Source organism: Orbicella franksi, chromosome 7 (genome assembly GCF_964199315.1).
Source record: "Orbicella franksi chromosome 7, jaOrbFran1.1, whole genome shotgun sequence".
Taxonomy (NCBI): domain Eukaryota; kingdom Metazoa; phylum Cnidaria; class Anthozoa; order Scleractinia; family Merulinidae; genus Orbicella; species Orbicella franksi.
Genome location: NC_138151.1, coordinates 1,093,159 through 1,120,926, shown reverse-complemented (window position 1 = coordinate 1,120,926; position 27,768 = coordinate 1,093,159).

Below are 27,768 nucleotides of genomic sequence, written 5' to 3'. Positions count from 1 at the left end.
TGGAGCTTGTGGGCCGAAATATAGCCCCACTTCACTTTAAGACTGAATGAGTAGCCGAGATCGCCTTACGCGCATCGTGATTTTGACCTTTTTCGGCTCGATTTCTCGGAACTTGGGGGATATTTTCCAGTCCCGGGGACTCTAAAGTAACTCCTGATGACCTTGCTCTTCATTGAAATGGACAGAGCAAAACTTTTTGAACGCTCACTTTCGAGCTTGTGGGCCGAAATATAGCCACACTTTACTTTAAGACTGAAAGAGTAGCCGAGACCGCATTTCGCGCATCGTGATGTTGATCAACTTCGGCTCGCTTTACTGGAACTTGGGGAATATTTTCCAGTCGCGGGGACCCTAAACTAACTTTTGATAGCTTCGGTTTGCAGTGAAATGCACACAGCAAAACTTTTTGAACGCTCACTTTCGAGCTTGTGGGCCGAAATATAGCCCCACTTCACTTTAAGACTGAAAGGGTAGCCGAAACTGCTTTGGGAGCATGATAATTTTGACCAACTTCAGCTCGCTTTCCCGGAACTTCAAGAATATTTTCCAGCCCCAGGGACGCTAAACTAACTCGTGATGGCCTTGTTTTTCAGTAAAAGAACACAGCAAAACTTTTTGAACGCTTACTTTCGGGCCTCTGGGCCGAAATATAGCCCCACTTCACTTTAAGGCTGCAACAGTAGCCGATACCGCATTTCGCGCATCGTGATTTTGATTAACTTCGGTTCGATTCCCCGGAACTTGGGCAATATTTTTCAGTCCCGGGGATTCTAAACTAACCCCTGATGGCCTTGGTTTGCAGTGAAATGGACACAGCAAAACTTTTTGAACGCTCACTTTCGGGCTTGTGGCCCGAAATATAGCCCCTCCTCACTTTAAGACAGAAAGAGTAGCCGAGACCACTTTAGGGGCATCGTCATTTTGACCAACCTCGGCTCAATTTCCCGGACCTTGGGGCATATTTTCTTGTCCCGGGGAGTCTAAACTACCTCCTGATGGCCTTGGTTTGCAGTGAAATGAACACAGCAAAACTTTTTGAACGCTCACTTTCGGGCTTCTGGGCCTAAATGTAACCCCAGTTCACTTTAAGAATGAAGGAGTAGCCGAGACCGCCTTACGCGCATCGTGATTTTGACAAAATTCGGCTCGATTTCCCCGAACTTGGGCGATATTTTCAAGTCCCGGGGACTCTAAACCAACTCCTGATGGCCTTGGTTTGCAGTGAAATGGACGATGGAAAACTTTTTGAACGCTCAGTTTCGAGCTTCTGGGCCGAAATACAACCGTATTTCACTTTAAGACTGAAATAGTAGCCGAGACCGCCTTACGAGCATCGTGATTTTGACCAAGTTCAGCTCGATTTACCGGAACTTGGGGGATATTTTCCAGTCCAGGAGACTTTAAACTAACTCCTGATGGCCTTGGTTTCCAGTTAAATGCAGAAAGCGTAACTTTTTAAAGGGTCACTTTCGAGCTTCTGGGCCGAAATATAGCCCCACTTTACTTTAAGACTGAAAGAGTAGCCGAGGCCGTCTTACGCGCATCGTGATTTTGACCAACTTCCGTTCGATTTCCCGGCACTTCGGGGATATATTCCAGTCCCGGGGACTCTAAACTAACTGCTGATGGCCTTGGTTTGCAGTGAAATGGACACAGCACATTTTTTTGCACGCTCACTTTCGAGCTTCTCGGCCGAAATAGAGCCCTACTTCACTTTAAGACTGAAAGAGTAGCCGAGACCGCCTTACGCGCATCGTCATTTTGACCAACTTCGGCTCGATTTCCCGTAAGTTGGCGAATATTTTCAATTCCCGGGGAAGCTGAACTAACTTGCGGTGGCCTTAGTTTGCAGTTAAATGGACACAGCAAAACTTTTTGAACGCTCACTTTCCAGCTTATGGGACGAAATATAGCCCCACTTAACTTTAAGACTGAAAGAGTAGCCGAGACCGCGTTACGCGCATCGTGATTTTGGGATACTTCGGCTGGATTTCCCGCAAATAGGGGGATATTTTCCACTCCCGGGGACTCTAAACTAACTCCTGATGGCCTTGGTTTCCAGTGAAATGGACACAGGAACACTTTTTGAACGCGCACTTTCGAGCTTGCTGGCCCAAATATAGCCCTACTTCTTTTTAAGACTGAAAGAGTAGGCGGGAGCGCCTTACGCGCATTGTGATTTTGAGGATCTTCGGCTCGATCTGGCGAAACTTGGGATTCTTTAAAGTCTCCGGGACATCAAAATATCCCCCAAGTCCCGGGAAATCGAGCCGAAGTTTGTCAAAATCACGATGCGCGTAAAGCAGTCTCGGCTACTCTTTTAGTCTTAAAGTGACGTGGCTGTATATTTCGGCCCAGAAGCTCGAAAGTGAGCGTTCAAAAACTTTTGCTCTCTCAATTTAACTGAAAACCAAGGCCATCATGAGTTAGTTTAGAGTCTACGGGACTGGAAAATATCCCTTAAGTTCTGGCAACTCAAGCCGAAGTTGGTCAAAATCACAATGCGTCTAAGGCGGTCTCGGCTACTATTTCAGTCTAAAAGTGAAGTGGGGCTATATTTCGTCCCAGAATTTCGAAAAAAAGCGTTCAAAAAAAAATTCCTGTGTCCATTTCACTGCAGACCAAGGCCATCAGGGGTTAGTTTAGAGTCCTTGGGACTTGAATATATCCCCGAGGTTTCGGGAAATCGAGCCGAAGTTGGTTCAAAATCACGATGCGCGTAAGACGGTGTCGGCTACTATTTCAGTCTTAAACTGAAGTGGGGCTATATTTCGGCTCAGAAGCCCGAAGGGGAGCGTTGAAAAAGTTTTGCTCTCTCCATTTCAATGCAAACCAGGGCAATCAGGAGTTACTTTAGAGTCCCCGGTACCGGAAAATATTTCCCATTTCCCGGGAAATCGAGCCAAAGTTTGTCAAAATCACGATGCGCGTAAGGCGGTCTCGGCTATTCTTTCATTCTTAAAGTGAACTCGGGCTATATTTCGGCCCAGACGCTCGAAAGTGAAAGTTCAAAAAGTTTTGCTGTGTCCATTTCACCGCGAACCAAGCCACATCAGGAGATAGTTTACAGTCTCCGGGACATCAAAATATCCCCCAAGTTGCGGGAAATCGAGCCGAAGTTTGTCAAAATCACGATAAGCGTAAAGCAGTCTCGGCTACTCTTTGAGTCTTAAAGTGACGTGGCTGTATATTTCGGCCCAGAAGCTCGAAAGTGAGCGTTCAAAAAGTTATGCTGTGCCCATTTCACTGCAAAGCAAGGCCCTCAGGAAGTAGTTTACAGTGCCTGGAACTGGAAAATATCCCCCAAGTTCCGCGAAATCGAGACGAAGTTGGTCAAAATAACGATTCGCGTAAGGCGGTCTGGGCTACTCTTTCAGTCTTAAAGTTAAGTAGGGCAATATTTTTGTCCAGAAGCTCGAAAGTGAGCGTTCAAAAGGTTTTCCTCTCTCAATTTCACTGAAAACCAAGGCCATCATGAGTTAGTTTAGAGTCCCCGGGACTGGAAAATATCTTTTAAGTTCTGGCAGATCAAGCCGAAGTTGGTCAAAATCACGATGCGCCTAAGGCGGCCTCGGCTACTCTTTCAGTCTTAAAGGGAGGTGGGGCTCTATTTCGGCCCAGAAGCTCCAAAGTGAGCGCTGCAAAAAATTTGCTGCGTCTATTTCACTGCAAACCAAGGCAATCAGGAGTTAGTTTAGAGTCCCCGGGACTGCAATATATTTCCCAAGTTCCGGAAAATGGAGAAGACGTTGGTCAAAATCACGATGCGCGCAAGACGGTCTTGGCTAGTCTTTCAGTCTTAAAGTAAAGTGTGGCTATATTTCGCCCCACAAGCTCGAAAGTGAGCGTTGAAAAAGTTTTGCTGTGTCTATTTCACTGCAAAACAAGGCCATCAGGAGTTAGGTTAGCGTCCAAGCGACTGGAAAATGTTCCCCAAGTTCCGGGAGATCCACCCGAAGCTTGTCAAAAGGACAATGCGCGTAAGGTGGTCTCGGTTACTCTTTAAGTCTTAAAGTAAAGTGGGGCTTTATTTCGGCCAGGAAGCTCGAAGGTGAGCGTTCAAAAAGTTTTGCTCTGTCCATTTCACTGCAAACCAAGGCCATCAGGAGTTAGTTTAGAGCTCCTGGGACTGGAAAATATCCCCCAAGTTCCGGAATATCGATCCGACGTTTGTCGAACTCACGATGCGAGCAAGGCGGTCTCGGCTACTCTTTCAGTCTTAAGTGAAGTGGGGCTATATTTCGGCCCAGAATCTCCAAAGTGTGCTTTCAAAAAACTGTGCTGTGTCCATTTCAATGCAAACCAAGGCCATCAGGAGTTAGTTTAGAGTCCGCGGGACTGGAAAATATCCCTCAAGTCCCGGGAATTGGAGCCGAAGTTGATCAAATTCATGATGCGTGTAACGTGGTCTCGGCTACTGTTTCAGTCTTAAAGTCAAGTGTGCCTATATTTCGGCCCAAAAGCTAGAAAGTGAGCGTTCAAAAAGTTTTGCTGTGTCCATTTCACTTCAAAACAAGGTCATCAGGACTTAGTTTAGCGTCCAAGGGACTGGAAAATATCCCCCAAGTTCCAGGAAATAAATTCGAAGTTCGTCAAAATTACGATATACGTAAAGCGGTTTCGGCTACTCTTTCACTCTTAAAGTAAAGTCGGGCTATATTTCTGTCCAGAAGCTCGAAAGTGAGCGTTCAAAAAGTTTTGCTGTGTGCATTTCACTGCAAACCAAAGCTATCAAAAGTTAGTTTAGGGTCCCCGGGACTTGAAAATATTCCCCAAGTTCTGGGAAAGCGAGCCGAAGTTGATCAAAATCACGATGCGCGAAATGCCGTCTCGGCTACTGTTTCAGTCTTAAAGTAAAGTGTGGCTATATTTCGGCCCACAAGCTCGAAAGTGAGCGTTCAAAAAGTTTTCCTCGAGACCGCCTTACGCGAATCGTTATTTTGACCAACTTCGTCTCGATTTCGCGGAACTTGGGGGATATTTTCCAGTTCCAGGCACTGTAAACTACTTCCTGAGGGCCTTGCTTTGCAGTGAAATGGGCACAGCATAACTTTTTGAACGCTCACTTTCGAGCTTCTGGGCCGAAATATACAGCCACGTCACTTTAAGACTCAAAGAGTAGCCGAGACTGCTTTACGCTTATCGTGATTTTGACAAACTTCGGCTCGATTTCCCGCAACTTGGGGGATATTTTGATGTCCCGGAGACTGTAAACTATCTCCTGATGTGGCTTGGTTCGCGGTGAAATGGACACAGCAAAACTTTTTGAACTTTCACTTTCGAGCGTCTGGGCCGAAATATAGCCCGAGTTCACTTTAAGAATGAAAGAATAGCCGAGACCGCCATATGCGCATCGTGATTTTGACCAACTTTGGCTCGATTTCCCGGGAAATGGGGAATATTTTCCGGTACCGGGGACTCTAAAGTAACTCCTGATTGCCCTGGTTTGCATTGAAATGGAGAGAGCAAAACTTTTTCAACGCTCCCCTTCGGGCTTCTGAGCCGAAATATAGCCCCACTTCAGTTTAAGACTGAAAGAGTAGCCGACACCGTCTTACGCGCATCGTGATTTTGAACCAACTTCGGCTCGATTTCCCGAAACCTCGGGGATATATTCAAGTCCCAAGGACTCTAAACTAACCCCTGATGGCCTTGGTCTGCAGTGAAATGGACACAGCAATTTTTTTTTGAACGCTTACTTTCGAAATTCATGGCCGAAATACAGCCCCACTTCACTTTTAGACTGAAATAGTAGCCGAGACCGCCTTAGACGCATCGTGAGTTGCCAGAACTTAAGGGATATTTTCCAGTCCCGTAGACTCTAAACTAACTCATGATGGCCTTGGTTTTCAGTTAAATTGAGAGAGCAAAAGTTTTTGAACGCTCACTTTCGAGCTTCTGGGCCGAAATATACAGCCACGTCACTTTAAGACTAAAAGAGTAGCCGAGACTGCTTTACGCTTATCGTGATTTTGACAAACTTCGGCTCGATTTCCCGCAACTTGGGGGATATTTTGATGTCCCGGAGACTGTAAACTATCTCCTGATGTGGCTTGGTTCGCGGTGAAATGGACACAGCAAAACTTTTTGAACTTTCACTTTCGAGCGTCTGGGCCGAAATATAGCCCGAGTTCACTTTAAGAATGAAAGAATAGCCGAGACCGCCATATGCGCATCGTGATTTTGACCAACTTTGGCTCGATTTCCCGGGAAATGGGGAATATTTTCCGGTACCGGGGACTCTAAAGTAACTCCTGATTGCCCTGGTTTGCATTGAAATGGAGAGAGCAAAACTTTTTCAACGCTCCCCTTCGGGCTTCTGAGCCGAAATATAGCCCCACTTCAGTTTAAGACTGAAAGAGTAGCCGACACCGTCTTACGCGCATCGTGATTTTGAACCAACTTCGGCTCGATTTCCCGAAACCTCGGGGATATATTCAAGTCCCAAGGACTCTAAACTAACCCCTGATGGCCTTGGTCTGCAGTGAAATGGACACAGCAATTTTTTTTTGAACGCTTACTTTCGAAATTCATGGCCGAAATACAGCCCCACTTCACTTTTAGACTGAAATAGTAGCCGAGACCGCCTTAGACGCATCGTGAGTTGCCAGAACTTAAGGGATATTTTCCAGTCCCGTAGACTCTAAACTAACTCATGATGGCCTTGGTTTTCAGTTAAATTGAGAGAGCAAAAGTTTTTGAACGCTCACTTTCGAGCTTCTGGGCCGAAATATACAGCCACGTCACTTTAAGACTAAAAGAGTAGCCGAGACTGCTTTACGCGCATCGTGATTTTGCCAAACTTCGGCTCGATTTCCCGGGACTTGGGGGATATTTTGATGTCCCGGAGACTGTAAACAATCTGCTGATGTGGCTTGGTTTGCGGTGAAATGACGCAGCAAAACTTTTTGAACTTTCACTTTCTAGCTTCTGGGGCGAAATATAGCCCCAGTTCACTTTAAGAATGAAAGAGTAGCCGAGACCGCCTTACGCGCATCCTGATTTTGACAAAATTCGGCTCGATTTCCCCGAACTTGGGCGATATTTTCTAGTCCCGAGGAGTCTAAACTAACTCCTGATGGCCTTGGTTTGCAGTGAAATGAACACAGCAAAACTTTTTGAACTTTCACTTTCTAGCTTCTCGGCCGAAATATAGCCCCAGTTCACTTTAAGAATGAAAGAGTAGCCGAGACCGCCTTACGCTCATCGTGATTTTGACAAAATTCGGCTCGATTTCCTTGAACTTGGGCGATATTTTCCAGTCCCGAGGAGTCTAAAGAAACTCCTGATGGCCTTGGTTTGCAGTGAAATGAACACATTAACACTTTTAGAACGTTTATTTTCGAGCTTCTGGGATGAAATATAGCCCCACTTCACTTTAAGACTGAAAGAGTAGGCGAGACCGCCTTACGCGCATCGTGACTTTGAGCAGCTTCCGCTCGATTTTCTAGAATTTTGGCGATATTTTCAAGTACTGGGGACTCTAAACTAACTCCTGATGGCCTTGGTTTGCAGTGAAATGGACGCAGGAAAACTTTTTGAACGCTCAGTTTCGAGCTTCTGGGCCGAAATACAACCGTATTTCGCTTTAAGACTGAAATAGTAGCCGAGACCGCCTTACGAGCATCGTGATTTTGACCAAGTTCAGCTCGATTTCCCGGAACTTGGGGGATATTTTCCAGTCCGGGGGACTTTAAACTAACTCCTGATGGCCTTGGTTTGCAGTTAAATGCAGAAAGCGTAACTTTTTAAAGGGTCACTTTCGAGCTTCTGGGCCGAAATATAGCCCCACTTTACTTTAAGACTGAAAGAGTACCCGACACCGTCTTACGCGCATCGTGATATTGACCAACTTCCGTTCGATTTCCCGGCACTTCGGGGATATATTCCAGTCCCGGGGACTCTAAACCAACTGCTGATGGCCTTGGTTTGCAGTGAAATGGACACAGCACATTTTTTTGCACGCTCACTTTCGAGCTTCCCTGCCGAAATATAGCCCTACTTCACTTTAAGACTGAAAGAGTAGCCGAGACCGCCTTACGCGCATCGTAATTTTGATCAACTTCGGCTCGATTTCCCGGAAGTTGGCGAATATTTTCAATTCCCGGGGAAGCTAAACTAACTTCCGGTGGCCTTAGTTTACAGTTAAATGGACACAGCAAAACTTTTTGAACGCTCACTTTCGAGCTTATGGGTCGAAAAATAACCCCACTTAACTTTAAGACTGAAAGAGTAGCCGAGACCGCCTTACGCGCATCGTTATTTTGGGATACTTCGTCTCGATTTCCCGCAAATAGGGGGATATTTTCCAGTCCCGGGGACTCTAAACTAACTCCTGATGGCCTTGGTTTCCAGTGAAATGGACCCCGGAACACTTATTGAACGCGCACTTTCGAGCTTGCTGGCCGAAATATAGCCCTACTTCTTTTTAAGACTGAAAGAGTAGGCGGGAGCGCCTTACGCGCATTGTGATTTTGAGGATCTTCGGCTCGATCTGGCGAAACTTGGGAGATATTTTCCAGTCCCAAAGTCTCTAAACTCACTCCTGATTGTCTAAGATGTGAGTGAAATAGAGACAAAGATTTTTGAACCCTTACTTTCGAGCTTCTGGAGTTAAATCTCAGCCCAGTTTACCTTAAGACTGAAAGAGTAGCCGAGACCCCCTTAAGCCCATCGTGATTTTGACTAACTTCGGGTGGATTTCCCGTAACTTGGGGGATATTTCCAGTCCATTGGACGCTAAAGTAAGTCGTGGTGCCCTTGTTTTGCAGTGAAATGGACACAGCAAAACTTTTTAAACACTCAGTTTCCAGCTTCTGGGCCGAAATATTGCCCCACTTCACTTTAAGACTGATAGAGTAGCCAAGACCACCTTACGCACATCGTGATTTTGACCAACTTCGGCTCGATTTACCGGAACTTGGGGGATATTTTCCAGTCCCGAGGACTCTTAAGTAACCCCTGATGGCCTTGGTTTGCATTGAAATGGATACAGCAAAACTTTTTGAACGCTCACTTTTGAGCTTCTGGGCCGAAATATAGCCCCACTTCACTTTAAGACTGAAAGAGTAGCCGAGAAGATCTTACGCGCATCGTGATTTTGACCAACGTCTTCTCGATTTTCCGGAACTTGGGAAATACATTCCACTCCCGGGGACTCTAAACTAACTCCTGATAGCCTTGGTTTGCAGTGAAATAAGCACAGTAATTTTTTTTTAGCTTTGAGCTTGTGGGCCGAAATAGAGCCCCACTTCTCTTTAAGACTGAAGGAGTAGCCGACACCGCCTTATGCGCACTGTGATTTTGACCAACTTCGGCTCGATTTCCCGGAACTTGGGGGATATTTTCCAGTCCCGGGGACTCTAAACTAACTCCTGATTGTCTTGGTTTTCAGTGAAATGGACACAGCGAAACTTTTTGAACGCTCACTCTCGAGCTTCTGGACCGAAATATAGCCCCACTTTACTTTAAGACTCAAAGAGTAGCCGAGACCGTCTTGCGCAAATCGTGATTTTGACCAACTTCGAGTCGGTTTGCCGGAACTTGGGGGATATATTCCATTTCCGCGGGCTCTAAACTAACTCCTGATGGCCTTGGTTTTCAGTGAAAAGGAAAAAGGAAAGCTTTTTGAACACTCTCTTTGTAGCTTCTGGGCCGAAATAAAATGCCACTTTACTTTGAGACTGAAATAGTAGCCGAGACCGCCTCACGCGCATCGTCAGTTAGACCAAGTTCAGCTCGATTTCACGCAACTTTTGGGATATTTTCCAGTCCGGGGGACTCTAAACTAACTTCGAATGGCCTTGGTTTGCACTGAAATGGGCACAGCATAACTTTTTGAACGCCCGCTTTGGAGCTTGTGGGCCGAAATATAGCCCCACTTCACTTTAAGACTGAATGAGTAGCCGAGATCGCCTTACGCGCATCGTGATTTTGACCTTTTTCGGCTCGATTTCTCGGAACTTGGGGGATATTTTCCAGTCCCGGGGACTCTAAAGTAACTCCTGATGACCTTGCTCTTCATTGAAATGGACAGAGCAAAACTTTTTGAACGCTCACTTTCGAGCTTGTGGGCCGAAATATAGCCACACTTTACTTTAAGACTGAAAGAGTAGCCGAGACCGCATTTCGCGCATCGTGATGTTGATCAACTTCGGCTCGCTTTACTGGAACTTGGGGAATATTTTCCAGTCGCGGGGACCCTAAACTAACTTTTGATAGCTTCGGTTTGCAGTGAAATGCACACAGCAAAACTTTTTGAACGCTCACTTTCGAGCTTGTGGGCCGAAATATAGCCCCACTTCACTTTAAGACTGAAAGGGTAGCCGAAACTGCTTTGGGAGCATGATAATTTTGACCAACTTCAGCTCGCTTTCCCGGAACTTCAAGAATATTTTCCAGCCCCAGGGACGCTAAACTAACTCGTGATGGCCTTGTTTTTCAGTAAAAGAACACAGCAAAACTTTTTGAACGCTTACTTTCGGGCCTCTGGGCCGAAATATAGCCCCACTTCACTTTAAGGCTGCAACAGTAGCCGATACCGCATTTCGCGCATCGTGATTTTGATTAACTTCGGTTCGATTCCCCGGAACTTGGGCAATATTTTTCAGTCCCGGGGATTCTAAACTAACCCCTGATGGCCTTGGTTTGCAGTGAAATGGACACAGCAAAACTTTTTGAACGCTCACTTTCGGGCTTGTGGCCCGAAATATAGCCCCTCCTCACTTTAAGACAGAAAGAGTAGCCGAGACCACTTTAGGGGCATCGTCATTTTGACCAACCTCGGCTCAATTTCCCGGACCTTGGGGCATATTTTCTTGTCCCGGGGAGTCTAAACTACCTCCTGATGGCCTTGGTTTGCAGTGAAATGAACACAGCAAAACTTTTTGAACGCTCACTTTCGGGCTTCTGGGCCTAAATGTAACCCCAGTTCACTTTAAGAATGAAGGAGTAGCCGAGACCGCCTTACGCGCATCGTGATTTTGACAAAATTCGGCTCGATTTCCCCGAACTTGGGCGATATTTTCAAGTCCCGGGGACTCTAAACCAACTCCTGATGGCCTTGGTTTGCAGTGAAATGGACGATGGAAAACTTTTTGAACGCTCAGTTTCGAGCTTCTGGGCCGAAATACAACCGTATTTCACTTTAAGACTGAAATAGTAGCCGAGACCGCCTTACGAGCATCGTGATTTTGACCAAGTTCAGCTCGATTTCCCGGAACTTGGGGGATATTTTCCAGTCCGGGGGACTTTAAACTAACTCCTGATGGCCTTGGTTTGCAGTTAAATGCAGAAAGCGTAACTTTTTAAAGGGTCACTTTCGAGCTTCTGGGCCGAAATATAGCCCCACTTTACTTTAAGACTGAAAGAGTACCCGACACCGTCTTACGCGCATCGTGATATTGACCAACTTCCGTTCGATTTCCCGGCACTTCGGGGATATATTCCAGTCCCAGGGACTCTAAACCAACTGCTGATGGCCTTGGTTTGCAGTGAAATGGACACAGCACATTTTTTTGCACGCTCACTTTCGAGCTTCCCTGCCGAAATATAGCCCTACTTCACTTTAAGACTGAAAGAGTAGCCGAGACCGCCTTACGCGCATCGTAATTTTGATCAACTTCGGCTCGATTTCCCGGAAGTTGGCGAATATTTTCAATTCCCGGGGAAGCTAAACTAACTTCCGGTGGCCTTAGTTTACAGTTAAATGGACACAGCAAAACTTTTTGAACGCTCACTTTCGAGCTTATGGGTCGAAAAATAACCCCACTTAACTTTAAGACTGAAAGAGTAGCCGAGACCGCCTTACGCGCATCGTTATTTTGGGATACTTCGTCTCGATTTCCCGCAAATAGGGGGATATTTTCCAGTCCCGGGGACTCTAAACTAACTCCTGATGGCCTTGGTTTCCAGTGAAATGGACCCCGGAACACTTATTGAACGCGCACTTTCGAGCTTGCTGGCCGAAATATAGCCCTACTTCTTTTTAAGACTGAAAGAGTAGGCGGGAGCGCCTTACGCGCATTGTGATTTTGAGGATCTTCGGCTCGATCTGGCGAAACTTGGGAGATATTTTCCAGTCCCAAAGTCTCTAAACTCACTCCTGATTGTCTAAGATGTGAGTGAAATAGAGACAAAGATTTTTGAACCCTTACTTTCGAGCTTCTGGAGTTAAATCTCAGCCCAGTTTACCTTAAGACTGAAAGAGTAGCCGAGACCCCCTTAAGCCCATCGTGATTTTGACTAACTTCGGGTGGATTTCCCGTAACTTGGGGGATATTTCCAGTCCATTGGACGCTAAAGTAAGTCGTGGTGCCCTTGTTTTGCAGTGAAATGGACACAGCAAAACTTTTTAAACACTCAGTTTCCAGCTTCTGGGCCGAAATATTGCCCCACTTCACTTTAAGACTGATAGAGTAGCCGAGACCACCTTACGCACATCGTGATTTTGACCAACTTCGGCTCGATTTACCGGAACTTGGGGGATATTTTCCAGTCCCGAGGACTCTTAAGTAACCCCTGATGGCCTTGGTTTGCATTGAAATGGATACAGCAAAACTTTTTGAACGCTCACTTTTGAGCTTCTGGGCCGAAATATAGCCCCACTTCACTTTAAGACTGAAAGAGTAGCCGAGAAGATCTTACGCGCATCGTGATTTTGACCAACGTCTTCTCGATTTTCCGGAACTTGGGAAATACATTCCACTCCCGGGGACTCTAAACTAACTCCTGATAGCCTTGGTTTGCAGTGAAATAAGCACAGTAATTTTTTTTTAGCTTTGAGCTTGTGGGCCGAAATAGAGCCCCACTTCTCTTTAAGACTGAAGGAGTAGCCGACACCGCCTTATGCGCACTGTGATTTTGACCAACTTCGGCTCGATTTCCCGGAACTTGGGGGATATTTTCCAGTCCCGGGGACTCTAAACTAACTCCTGATTGTCTTGGTTTTCAGTGAAATGGACACAGCGAAACTTTTTGAACGCTCACTCTCGAGCTTCTGGACCGAAATATAGCCCCACTTTACTTTAAGACTCAAAGAGTAGCCGAGACCGTCTTGCGCAAATCGTGATTTTGACCAACTTCGAGTCGGTTTCCCGGAACTTGGGGGATATATTCCATTTCCGCGGGCTCTAAACTAACTCCTGATGGCCTTGGTTTTCAGTGAAAAGGAAAAAGGAAAGCTTTTTGAACACTCTCTTTGTAGCTTCTGGGCCGAAATAAAATGCCACTTTACTTTGAGACTGAAATAGTAGCCGAGACCGCCTCACGCGCATCGTCAGTTAGACCAAGTTCAGCTCGATTTCACGCAACTTTTGGGATATTTTCCAGTCCGGGGGACTCTAAACTAACTTCGAATGGCCTTGGTTTGCACTGAAATGGGCACAGCATAACTTTTTGAACGCCCGCTTTGGAGCTTGTGGGCCGAAATATAGCCCCACTTCACTTTAAGACTGAATGAGTAGCCGAGATCGCCTTACGCGCATCGTGATTTTGACCTTTTTCGGCTCGATTTCTCGGAACTTGGGGGATATTTTCCAGTCCCGGGGACTCTAAAGTAACTCCTGATGACCTTGCTCTTCATTGAAATGGACAGAGCAAAACTTTTTGAACGCTCACTTTCGAGCTTGTGGGCCGAAATATAGCCACACTTTACTTTAAGACTGAAAGAGTAGCCGAGACCGCATTTCGCGCATCGTGATGTTGATCAACTTCGGCTCGCTTTACTGGAACTTGGGGAATATTTTCCAGTCGCGGGGACCCTAAACTAACTTTTGATAGCTTCGGTTTGCAGTGAAATGCACACAGCAAAACTTTTTGAACGCTCACTTTCGAGCTTGTGGGCCGAAATATAGCCCCACTTCACTTTAAGACTGAAAGGGTAGCCGAAACTGCTTTGGGAGCATGATAATTTTGACCAACTTCAGCTCGCTTTCCCGGAACTTCAAGAATATTTTCCAGCCCCAGGGACGCTAAACTAACTCGTGATGGCCTTGTTTTTCAGTAAAAGAACACAGCAAAACTTTTTGAACGCTTACTTTCGGGCCTCTGGGCCGAAATATAGCCCCACTTCACTTTAAGGCTGCAACAGTAGCCGATACCGCATTTCGCGCATCGTGATTTTGATTAACTTCGGTTCGATTCCCCGGAACTTGGGCAATATTTTTCAGTCCCGGGGATTCTAAACTAACCCCTGATGGCCTTGGTTTGCAGTGAAATGGACACAGCAAAACTTTTTGAACGCTCACTTTCGGGCTTGTGGCCCGAAATATAGCCCCTCCTCACTTTAAGACAGAAAGAGTAGCCGAGACCACTTTAGGGGCATCGTCATTTTGACCAACCTCGGCTCAATTTCCCGGACCTTGGGGCATATTTTCTTGTCCCGGGGAGTCTAAACTACCTCCTGATGGCCTTGGTTTGCAGTGAAATGAACACAGCAAAACTTTTTGAACGCTCACTTTCGGGCTTCTGGGCCTAAATGTAACCCCAGTTCACTTTAAGAATGAAGGAGTAGCCGAGACCGCCTTACGCGCATCGTGATTTTGACAAAATTCGGCTCGATTTCCCCGAACTTGGGCGATATTTTCAAGTCCCGGGGACTCTAAACCAACTCCTGATGGCCTTGGTTTGCAGTGAAATGGACGATGGAAAACTTTTTGAACGCTCAGTTTCGAGCTTCTGGGCCGAAATACAACCGTATTTCACTTTAAGACTGAAATAGTAGCCGAGACCGCCTTACGAGCATCGTGATTTTGACCAAGTTCAGCTCGATTTACCGGAACTTGGGGGATATTTTCCAGTCCAGGAGACTTTAAACTAACTCCTGATGGCCTTGGTTTCCAGTTAAATGCAGAAAGCGTAACTTTTTAAAGGGTCACTTTCGAGCTTCTGGGCCGAAATATAGCCCCACTTTACTTTAAGACTGAAAGAGTAGCCGAGGCCGTCTTACGCGCATCGTGATTTTGACCAACTTCCGTTCGATTTCCCGGCACTTCGGGGATATATTCCAGTCCCGGGGACTCTAAACTAACTGCTGATGGCCTTGGTTTGCAGTGAAATGGACACAGCACATTTTTTTGCACGCTCACTTTCGAGCTTCTCGGCCGAAATAGAGCCCTACTTCACTTTAAGACTGAAAGAGTAGCCGAGACCGCCTTACGCGCATCGTCATTTTGACCAACTTCGGCTCGATTTCCCGTAAGTTGGCGAATATTTTCAATTCCCGGGGAAGCTGAACTAACTTGCGGTGGCCTTAGTTTGCAGTTAAATGGACACAGCAAAACTTTTTGAACGCTCACTTTCCAGCTTATGGGACGAAATATAGCCCCACTTAACTTTAAGACTGAAAGAGTAGCCGAGACCGCGTTACGCGCATCGTGATTTTGGGATACTTCGGCTGGATTTCCCGCAAATAGGGGGATATTTTCCACTCCCGGGGACTCTAAACTAACTCCTGATGGCCTTGGTTTCCAGTGAAATGGACACAGGAACACTTTTTGAACGCGCACTTTCGAGCTTGCTGGCCCAAATATAGCCCTACTTCTTTTTAAGACTGAAAGAGTAGGCGGGAGCGCCTTACGCGCATTGTGATTTTGAGGATCTTCGGCTCGATCTGGCGAAACTTGGGATTCTTTAAAGTCTCCGGGACATCAAAATATCCCCCAAGTCCCGGGAAATCGAGCCGAAGTTTGGCAAAATCACGATGCGCGTAAAGCAGTCTCGGCTACTCTTTTAGTCTTAAAGTGACGTGGCTGTATATTTCGGCCCAGAAGCTCGAAAGTGAGCGTTCAAAAACTTTTGCTCTCTCAATTTAACTGAAAACCAAGGCCATCATGAGTTAGTTTAGAGTCTACGGGACTGGAAAATATCCCTTAAGTTCTGGCAACTCAAGCCGAAGTTGGTCAAAATCACAATGCGTCTAAGGCGGTCTCGGCTACTATTTCAGTCTAAAAGTGAAGTGGGGCTATATTTCGACCCAGAATTTGGAAAAAAAGCGTTCAAAAAAAAATTCCTGTGTCCATTTCACTGCAGACCAAGGCCATCAGGGGTTAGTTTAGAGTCCTTGGGACTTGAATATATCCCCGAGGTTTCGGGAAATCGAGCCGAAGTTGGTTCAAAATCACGATGCGCTAAGACGGTGTCGGCTACTATTTCAGTCTTAAACTGAAGTGGGGCTATATTTCGGCTCAGAAGCCCGAAGGGGAGCGTTGAAAAAGTTTTGCTCTCTCCATTTCAATGCAAACCAGGGCAATCAGGAGTTACTTTAGAGTCCCCGGTACCGGAAAATATTTCCCATTTCCCGGGAAATCGAGCCAAAGTTTGTCAAAATCACGATGCGCGTAAGGCGGTCTCGGCTATTATTTCATTCTTAAAGTGAACTCGGGCTATATTTCGGCCCAGACGCTCGAAAGTGAAAGTTCAAAAAGTTTTGCTGTGTCCATTTCACCGCGAACCAAGCCACATCAGGAGATAGTTTACAGTCTCCGGGACATCAAAATATCCCCCAAGTTGCGGGAAATCGAGCCGAAGTTTGTCAAAATCACGATAAGCGTAAAGCAGTCTCGGCTACTCTTTGAGTCTTAAAGTGACGTGGCTGTATATTTCGGCCCAGAAGCTCGAAAGTGAGCGTTCAAAAAGTTATGCTGTGCCCATTTCACTGCAAAGCAAGGCCCTCAGGAAGTAGTTTACAGTGCCTGGAACTGGAAAATATCCCCCAAGTTCCGCGAAATCGAGACGAAGTTGGTCAAAATAACGATTCGCGTAAGGCGGTCTGGGCTACTCTTTCAGTCTTAAAGTTAAGTAGGGCAATATTTTTGTCCAGAAGCTCGAAAGTGAGCGTTCAAAAGGTTTTCCTCTCTCAATTTCACTGAAAACCAAGGCCATCATGAGTTAGTTTAGAGTCCCCGGGACTGGAAAATATCTTTTAAGTTCTGGCAGATCAAGCCGAAGTTGGTCAAAATCACGATGCGCCTAAGGCGGCCTCGGCTACTCTTTCAGTCTTAAAGGGAGGTGGGGCTCTATTTCGGCCCAGAAGCTCCAAAGTGAGCGCTGCAAAAAATTTGCTGCGTCTATTTCACTGCAAACCAAGGCAATCAGGAGTTAGTTTAGAGTCCCCGGGACTGCAATATATTTCCCAAGTTCCGGAAAATGGAGAAGACGTTGGTCAAAATCACGATGCGCGCAAGACGGTCTTGGCTAGTCTTTCAGTCTTAAAGTGAAGTGGGGCTATATTTCGGCCCAGAAGCTCAAAAGTGAGCGTTCAAAAAGTTTTGCTGTATCCATTTCAATGCAAACCAAGGCCATCAGGGGTTACTTAAGGGTCTTCGGGACTGGAAAATATCCCCCAAGTTCAGGGAAATTTAGCCCAAGTTGGTCAAAATCAGGGTGCGCGTTAGGCGGTCTCGCTTCCTCTTTCAGTCCTAAAGTGAAGTGAGGCTTTATTCCTGCCCAGGACCTTGAAAGTGAGCGTTCAAAAGGTTTCCCTGTGTTTATTTCACTGCAAACCAAAGCCATCAGGAGCTAGTTTAGAGTCCCCGGGACTGGAAAATATCCCCCAACTTCCGGGAAATCGAGCCGAAGTTGGTCAAAATAACGATTCCCGTAAGGCGGTCTCGGCTACCCTTTCAGTCTTAAAGTGAAGTGGGGCTATATTTCGGCCCAGAAGCCCGAAAGTGATCCTTCAAAAAGTTTTGCTGTGTTCATTTCACTGCAAACCAAGGGCATGAGGAGTTAGTTTAGCGTTCCCAAGACAAGAAAATATGCCCCAAGGTCCGGGAATTGGAGCCGAAGTTGATCAAATTCATGATGCGCGTAACGTGGTCTCGGCCACTGTTTCAGTCTTAAAGTCAAGTGTGCCTATATTTCGGCCCAAAAGCTAGAAAGTGAGCGTTCAAAAAGTTTTGCTGTGTCCATTTCACTTCAAAACAAGGCCATCACGACTTAGTTTAGCGTCCAAGGGACTGGAAAATATCCCCCAAGTTCCGGGAAATCCATTGGAAGTTCGTCAAAATTACGATATACGTAAGGCGGTTTCGGCTACTCTTTCAGTCTTAAAGTAAAGTCGGGCTATATTTCTGTCCAGAAGCTCGAAAGTGAGCGTTCAAAAACTTTTGCTGTGTGCATTTCACTGCAAACCAAAGCTCTCAAAGTTAGTTTAGGGTCCCCGGGACTGGAAAATATTGCCCAAGTTCCGGGAAAGCGAGCCGAAGTTGATCAAAATCACGATGCGCGAAATGCGGTCTCGGCTACTGTTTCAGTCTTAAAGTAAAGTGTGGCTATATTTCGCCCCACAAGCTCGAAAGTGAGCGTTGAAAAAGTTTTGCTGTGTCTATTTCACTGCAAAACAAGGCCATCAGGAGTTAGGTTAGCGTCCAAGCGACTGGAAAATGTTCCCCAAGTTCCGGGAGATCCACCCGAAGCTTGTCAAAAGGACAATGCGCGTAAGGTGGTCTCGGTTACTCTTTAAGTCTTAAAGTAAAGTGGGGCTTTATTTCGGCCAGGAAGCTCGAAGGTGAGCGTTCAAAAAGTTTTGCTCTGTCCATTTCACTGCAAACCAAGGCCATCAGGAGTTAGTTTAGAGCTCCTGGGACTGGAAAATATCCCCCAAGTTCCGGAATATCGATCCGACGTTTGTCGAACTCACGATGCGAGCAAGGCGGTCTCGGCTACTCTTTCAGTCTTAAGTGAAGTGGGGCTATATTTCGGCCCAGAATCTCCAAAGTGTGCTTTCAAAAAACTGTGCTGTGTCCATTTCAATGCAAACCAAGGCCATCAGGAGTTAGTTTAGAGTCCGCGGGACTGGAAAATATCCCTCAAGTCCCGGGAATTGGAGCCGAAGTTGATCAAATTCATGATGCGTGTAACGTGGTCTCGGCTACTGTTTCAGTCTTAAAGTCAAGTGTGCCTATATTTCGGCCCAAAAGCTAGAAAGTGAGCGTTCAAAAAGTTTTGCTGTGTCCATTTCACTTCAAAACAAGGTCATCAGGACTTAGTTTAGCGTCCAAGGGACTGGAAAATATCCCCCAAGTTCCAGGAAATAAATTCGAAGTTCGTCAAAATTACGATATACGTAAAGCGGTTTCGGCTACTCTTTCACTCTTAAAGTAAAGTCGGGCTATATTTCTGTCCAGAAGCTCGAAAGTGAGCGTTCAAAAAGTTTTGCTGTGTGCATTTCACTGCAAACCAAAGCTATCAAAAGTTAGTTTAGGGTCCCCGGGACTTGAAAATATTCCCCAAGTTCTGGGAAAGCGAGCCGAAGTTGATCAAAATCACGATGCGCGAAATGCCGTCTCGGCTACTGTTTCAGTCTTAAAGTAAAGTGTGGCTATATTTCGGCCCACAAGCTCGAAAGTGAGCGTTCAAAAAGTTTTCCTCGAGACCGCCTTACGCGAATCGTTATTTTGACCAACTTCGTCTCGATTTCGCGGAACTTGGGGGATATTTTCCAGTTCCAGGCACTGTAAACTACTTCCTGAGGGCCTTGGTTTGCAGTGAAATGGGCACAGCATAACTTTTTGAACGCTCACTTTCGAGCTTCTGGGCCGAAATATACAGCCACGTCACTTTAAGACTCAAAGAGTAGCCGAGACTGCTTTACGCTTATCGTGATTTTGACAAACTTCGGCTCGATTTCCCGCAACTTGGGGGATATTTTGATGTCCCGGAGACTGTAAACTATCTCCTGATGTGGCTTGGTTCGCGGTGAAATGGACACAGCAAAACTTTTTGAACTTTCACTTTCGAGCGTCTGGGCCGAAATATAGCCCGAGTTCACTTTAAGAATGAAAGAATAGCCGAGACCGCCATATGCGCATCGTGATTTTGACCAACTTTGGCTCGATTTCCCGGGAAATGGGGAATATTTTCCGGTACCGGGGACTCTAAAGTAACTCCTGATTGCCCTGGTTTGCATTGAAATGGAGAGAGCAAAACTTTTTCAACGCTCCCCTTCGGGCTTCTGAGCCGAAATATAGCCCCACTTCAGTTTAAGACTGAAAGAGTAGCCGACACCGTCTTACGCGCATCGTGATTTTGAACCAACTTCGGCTCGATTTCCCGAAACCTCGGGGATATATTCAAGTCCCAAGGACTCTAAACTAACCCCTGATGGCCTTGGTCTGCAGTGAAATGGACACAGCAATTTTTTTTTGAACGCTTACTTTCGAAATTCATGGCCGAAATACAGCCCCACTTCACTTTTAGACTGAAATAGTAGCCGAGACCGCCTTAGACGCATCGTGAGTTGCCAGAACTTAAGGGATATTTTCCAGTCCCGTAGACTCTAAACTAACTCATGATGGCCTTGGTTTTCAGTTAAATTGAGAGAGCAAAAGTTTTTGAACGCTCACTTTCGAGCTTCTGGGCCGAAATATACAGCCACGTCACTTTAAGACTAAAAGAGTAGCCGAGACTGCTTTACGCGCATCGTGATTTTGCCAAACTTCGGCTCGATTTCCCGGGACTTGGGGGATATTTTGATGTCCCGGAGACTGTAAACAATCTGCTGATGTGGCTTGGTTTGCGGTGAAATGACGCAGCAAAACTTTTTGAACTTTCACTTTCTAGCTTCTGGGGCGAAATATAGCCCCAGTTCACTTTAAGAATGAAAGAGTAGCCGAGACCGCCTTACGCGCATCCTGATTTTGACAAAATTCGGCTCGATTTCCCCGAACTTGGGCGATATTTTCTAGTCCCGAGGAGTCTAAACTAACTCCTGATGGCCTTGGTTTGCAGTGAAATGAACACAGCAAAACTTTTTGAACTTTCACTTTCTAGCTTCTCGGCCGAAATATAGCCCCAGTTCACTTTAAGAATGAAAGAGTAGCCGAGACCGCCTTACGCTCATCGTGATTTTGACAAAATTCGGCTCGATTTCCTTGAACTTGGGCGATATTTTCCAGTCCCGAGGAGTCTAAAGAAACTCCTGATGGCCTTGGTTTGCAGTGAAATGAACACATTAACACTTTTAGAACGTTTATTTTCGAGCTTCTGGGATGAAATATAGCCCCACTTCACTTTAAGACTGAAAGAGTAGGCGAGACCGCCTTACGCGCATCGTGACTTTGAGCAGCTTCCGCTCGATTTTCTAGAATTTTGGCGATATTTTCAAGTACTGGGGACTCTAAACTAACTCCTGATGGCCTTGGTTTGCAGTGAAATGGACGCAGGAAAACTTTTTGAACGCTCAGTTTCGAGCTTCTGGGCCGAAATACAACCGTATTTCGCTTTAAGACTGAAATAGTAGCCGAGACCGCCTTACGAGCATCGTGATTTTGACCAAGTTCAGCTCGATTTCCCGGAACTTGGGGGATATTTTCCAGTCCGGGGGACTTTAAACTAACTCCTGATGGCCTTGGTTTGCAGTTAAATGCAGAAAGCGTAACTTTTTAAAGGGTCACTTTCGAGCTTCTGGGCCGAAATATAGCCCCACTTTACTTTAAGACTGAAAGAGTACCCGACACCGTCTTACGCGCATCGTGATATTGACCAACTTCCGTTCGATTTCCCGGCACTTCGGGGATATATTCCAGTCCCGGGGACTCTAAACCAACTGCTGATGGCCTTGGTTTGCAGTGAAATGGACACAGCACATTTTTTTGCACGCTCACTTTCGAGCTTCCCTGCCGAAATATAGCCCTACTTCACTTTAAGACTGAAAGAGTAGCCGAGACCGCCTTACGCGCATCGTAATTTTGATCAACTTCGGCTCGATTTCCCGGAAGTTGGCGAATATTTTCAATTCCCGGGGAAGCTAAACTAACTTCCGGTGGCCTTAGTTTACAGTTAAATGGACACAGCAAAACTTTTTGAACGCTCACTTTCGAGCTTATGGGTCGAAAAATAACCCCACTTAACTTTAAGACTGAAAGAGTAGCCGAGACCGCCTTACGCGCATCGTTATTTTGGGATACTTCGTCTCGATTTCCCGCAAATAGGGGGATATTTTCCAGTCCCGGGGACTCTAAACTAACTCCTGATGGCCTTGGTTTCCAGTGAAATGGACCCCGGAACACTTATTGAACGCGCACTTTCGAGCTTGCTGGCCGAAATATAGCCCTACTTCTTTTTAAGACTGAAAGAGTAGGCGGGAGCGCCTTACGCGCATTGTGATTTTGAGGATCTTCGGCTCGATCTGGCGAAACTTGGGAGATATTTTCCAGTCCCAAAGTCTCTAAACTCACTCCTGATTGTCTAAGATGTGAGTGAAATAGAGACAAAGATTTTTGAACCCTTACTTTCGAGCTTCTGGAGTTAAATCTCAGCCCAGTTTACCTTAAGACTGAAAGAGTAGCCGAGACCCCCTTAAGCCCATCGTGATTTTGACTAACTTCGGGTGGATTTCCCGTAACTTGGGGGATATTTCCAGTCCATTGGACGCTAAAGTAAGTCGTGGTGCCCTTGTTTTGCAGTGAAATGGACACAGCAAAACTTTTTAAACACTCAGTTTCCAGCTTCTGGGCCGAAATATTGCCCCACTTCACTTTAAGACTGAAAGAGTAGCCGAGACCGCCGTACGCGCGTCGTGATTTTGACCAACTTCGGTTAAATTTCCCGGAACTTGGGGGATATTTTCCAGTCCCAGGGACTCTAAACGGACCGCCGACGTCCTTGGTCTGCAGTAAAATGGACACAGCAAAACTTTTTGAACGCTCACTTTTGAGCTTCTGGGCATAAATATAGCTGCACTTCACTTTAAGAGTGAAAGAGTAGCCGAGACCGCCTTACGCCTATCCTAATTTTGACCAACTTCGCCTCGATTTCCCCGAACTTGGGGGATATTTTCCAGTCCCGGGGACTCTAAACTAACTCCTGATGGCCTTGGTTTGCAGTGAAATGGACACAGCAAAACTTTTTGAACGCTCACTTTCGAGTTTGTGGGCCTTAATATAGCCACACTTCACTTTAAGACTGAAACAGTAGCCGAGACCGCGTTACGCGCATTGTGATTTTGATCAACTTCTGCTCGCTTTCCTGGAACTTGGGGAATATTTTCCAGGCCCGGGGACTCTAAACTAACTCCTGATGGCCATGGTTTACAGTGAAATTCACACAGCACAAGTTTTTGAACGCACACTTTCGAGCTTCTAGGCCGAAATATAGTCCCACATCATTTACGACTTAACGAGTAGCCGAGACCGGCGTGCGCGCATCGTGATTTTGACGAACTTCGGGTCAATATTCCGGAACTTGGGGCATATTTTCCAGGCCCAGGGACTCCAAACTAACTCTTGATGGCCTTGGTTTGCAGTGAAATGGAGACAGCAAAACTTTTTGAACGCTCACCTTCAAGCTTCTGGGCCGAAATATAGCCCACTTTACTTTAACACTGAAAGAGTAGCCGAGACCGCCTTACGCGCATCGTGATTTTGACAAACTTCGGGTTGATTTCCTGGAACTTGGGGGATATTTTCCAGTCCCGGGGACTCTAAAGTAACTTCTCATGGCTTGGTTTGCACTGAAAGTGACAGAGCAAAACTTTTTAAACACTCACTTTCGAGCTTCTTGGCCCAAATATTGCCCATCTTCACTTTAAGACTGAAAGAGTAGCCGAGACCACCTTTCGCACATCGTGATTTTGACCAACTTCGGCTTGATTTACCGGAACTTGGGGGATATTTGGCAGTCCCGAGGACTCTTAAGTAACCCCTGATGGCCTTGGTTTGCATTCAAATGGATGCAGCAAAACTTTTCGAACGCTCACTTTTGAGCTTCTGGGCCGAAATATAGCCCCACTTCACTTTAAGACTGAAAGAGTAGCCAAGAAGATCTTACGCGCATCGTGATTTTGATCAATGTCTTCTCGATTTTCCGGAACTTGGGAAATACATTCCACTCCCGGGTACTCTACACTAACTCCTGATACCCTTGGTTTGATGTGAAATGGACACAGTAATTTTTTTTGAGCTTTGAGCTTCTGGGCCGAGATAGAGCCCCAACTTCACTTTAAGACTGAAGGAGTAGCCGACACTGCCTTAAGCGCACCGTGATTTTGACCAACTTCCGCTCGACTTGCCGGAACTTGGGGGATATTTTCCAGTCCCGGGGACCCTAAACTAACTCCTGATTGTCTTGGTTTTCCGTGAAATGGACACAGCCAAACTTTTTGAACGCTCACTCTCAAGCTTCTGGACCGAAACATAGCCCCACTCTGCCTTAAGACTGAAGGAGTAGCCGAGACCGTCTTGCGCAAATCGTGATTTTGACAAACTTCGGGTCGGTTTCCCGGAACTTGGGGGATATATTCCATTTCCGCGGGCTCTAAACTAACTCCTGATGGCCTTGGTTTTCAGTGAAATGGACAGAGCACAACTTTGGAGCTTCTGGGCAGAAATATAGCCCCACTTTACTTTAAGACTGAAAGAGTAGATGAAACCGCCTGACGCGCATCGTCATTTTGACGAACTTCGAATGGATTTCCCGGAACTTGGGGGATATTTTGCAGCCCCTTGGACGCAAAAGTAAGTCCTGATGGCCTTCTTTTGAAGTAAAATGGACACAAGAAAGCTTTTTGAACGCTCACTTTCTAGCTTGTGGGCCGAAATATAGCCACACTTCACTTTAAGACGGAAAGAGTAGCCCAGACCGTCTTGCGCAAATCGTGATTTTGACGAACTTCGGGTCGGTTTCCCGGAACTTGGGGGATATATTCCAATTTTGCGGGCTCTAAACTAACTCATGATGGCCTTGGTTTTCAGTGAAATGGACAAAGGAAAGCTTTTTGAACACTCTCTTTGCAGCTTCTGGGCCGAAATAGAATCCCACTTCACTTTCAGACTGAAATAGTAGCCGAGACCGCCTCACGCGCAACGTGAGTTAGACCAACTTCAGCTCTATTTCACGCTACTTTTGGGATATTTTCCAGTCCGGGCGACTCTAAACTAACTCCGGATGGCCTTGGTTTGAACTGAAATGCGCACAGCATAACTTTTTGAACGCCCACTTCGGAGCTTGTGGGCCGAAATATAGCCCCACTTCACTTTAAGACTGAAAGAGTAGCCGAGATCCCGTTACGCGCATCGTGATTTTGACCATTTTCGGATCGATTTCTCGGAACTTGGGGAATATTTTCCAGTTCCGCGGACTCTAAACTAACTCCTTATCGCCTTGCTTTGCATTGAAATGGACAGAGCAAAACTTTTTGAACGCTCACTTTCGAGCTTGTGGGCCGAAATATAGCCATACTTTACTTTAAGACTAAAACAGTAGCCGAGACCGCATTTCGCGCATCGTGATTTTGATCAACTTCGGCTCGCTTTCCCGGAACTTGGGCAATATTTTCCAGTCCCGGGGACCCTAAACTAACTTTGAGAGCTTTGGTTTGCAGTGAAATGCACACAGCAAAACATTTTGAACGCTCACTTTCGAGCTTCTGGACAGAAATATAGCCCGACTTTACTTTAAGACTGAAAGAGTAGCCGAAACTACCTTACGTATATCGTAATTTTGACGAACTTCCAATGGATTTCCCGGAACTTGGGGGATATTTTCCAGTCCCTTGGACGCTAAACTAAGTCGTGATGGCCTTGTTTTGAAGTGAAATGGACACAGCAAAACTTTTTGAACGCTCACTTTCTAGCTTTTGGGCCGAAATATAGGCACACTTGACTTTAAGACTGAAACAGTAGCCGAGACAACGTTACACGCATCATGAATTTGATCAACTTCGGCTCCAATTTCCGGGACTTGAGGAATATTCTCCAGTCCCGGGAACTCTAAACTAACTCCTGATGGCCTTGGTTTGCATTGAAATGGACACAGCACAATTTTTTGAAAGCACACTTTGGAGATTCTGGGCCGAAATATAGCCCCACTTCACTTAAGACTGAAAGAGTAGCCGAGACCGCCTTGCTCGCATCGTGAGTTTGACAAACGTCGGATCGATGTTCCGGAACTTGGGGGATATTTTCCAGCCCCAGGAGCTCTAAACTAACTCCTTATTGCCTTGGTTTGCAGTAAAATGGACAGAGGAAAACTTTTTGAACGCTCACCTTCGAGCTTCCTGGCCGAAATAAAGCCCCACTTTACTTTAAGACTTAAAGAGTAACCGAGACCACCTTACGCGCATTGAGATTTTGACAAACTTCGGGTGGATCTCCCGGAACTTGGGGAACATTTTCCAGTTCCTTGGACGCTAAACTTAGTCCTGAAAGCCTTGTTTTGCAGTGAAATAGACACAGCAAAACTTTTTGACCGCTCACTTTCGAGCTTGTGGGCCGAAATATAGCCACACTTTACTTTAAGACTGAAACATTAGCCGAGACCGCATTTCGCGCATCGTGATTTTGATCAACTTCGGCTCGCTTTCCCGGAACTTGGGCAATATTTTCCAGTCCCGGGGACCCTAAACTAACTTTGAGAGCTTTGGTTTGCAGTGAAATGCACACAGCAAAACTTTTTGAACGCTCACTTTCGAGCTTCTGGACAGAAACATAGCCCGACTTTGCTTTAAGACTGAAAGAGTAGCCGAAACCGCCTTACGTATATCGTAATTTTGACGAACTTCCAATGGATTTCCCGGAACTTGGGCGATATTTTCCAGTCCCTTGCACGCTAAACTAAGTCCTGATGGCCTTGTTTTGAAGTCAAATGGACACAGCAAAACTTTTTGAACGCTCACTTTCTAGCTTTTGGGCCGAAATATAGGCACACTTGACTTTAAGAATGAAACAGTAGCCGAGACAGCGTTACGGCCATCATGAATTTGATCAACTTCGGCTCCAATTCCCGGGACTTGAGGGATATTTTCCAGTCCCGGGGACTCTAAACTAACTCCTGATGGCCTTGGTTTGCGGTGAAAGTGACACAGCAAAACTTTTTGAACTTTCACCTTTCTAGCCTCTGGGCCGAAATATAGCCCCAGTTCACTTTAAGAATGAAAGAGTAGCCGAGACCGCCTTACGCGCATCGTGATTTTGACAAAATTCGGCTCGATTTCCCAGAACTTGGGGGATATTTTCCAGTCCCGCGGATTCTAAAGTAACTCCTGATGCCCTTGCTCTGGAGTCAAATGGACACAGCACAACTTTTTGAACGCTCACTTTCGAGCTTCTGGGCGGAAATATTGCCCCAGTTCACTTTAAGAATGGAAGAGTAACCGGGACCGCCTTACGCGCACCGTGATTTTGACATACTTTGGCTCGATTTCCCGGGAAATGGGGGATATTCTCCGGTACCGGGGACTCTAAATTAACTCCTGATTGCCTTGCTTTGCAGTGAAATGGACACAGCACAACTTTTTGAACGCTCACGTTTGAGCTTGTGGGCCGAAGCATAGCCCTACTTCACTTTAAGACTGAAAGACTAGCCGAGACCGCCTTACGCGCATCGTGATTTTGGGCTACATCGGCTCGATTTCCCGGAATTTGGGAGATAATTCCCAGTCCCGGTCACTCTAAAGTAATTCCTGATGGCCTTGGTTTTCAGTGAAATGGACACAGCCAAACTCTTTGAACGTTCACTTTCGAGCTTCTGGGCCGAAATATAGCCCCACTTCACTTTAAGACTGAAAGAGTAGCCGGGACCGCCTTACGCGCATGGTAATTTTGTCGAACTTCGGCTTGATTTCCTGGCACTTGGGGAATATTTTCCAGTATCGGAAGCTCTAAACTAACTCCTGAATGCCTTGGTTTTTAGTGAAATGGACACAGGTAAAAGGGGCGCACGCTAGGTTTCCAGGTTGTAGGCCGAAATATAGCCCCACTATTTTAAGACTGAAAGTGTACACGAAACCGCCTTAAGCGCATCGAAATTTTTAGCCGCTATGGCTCGATC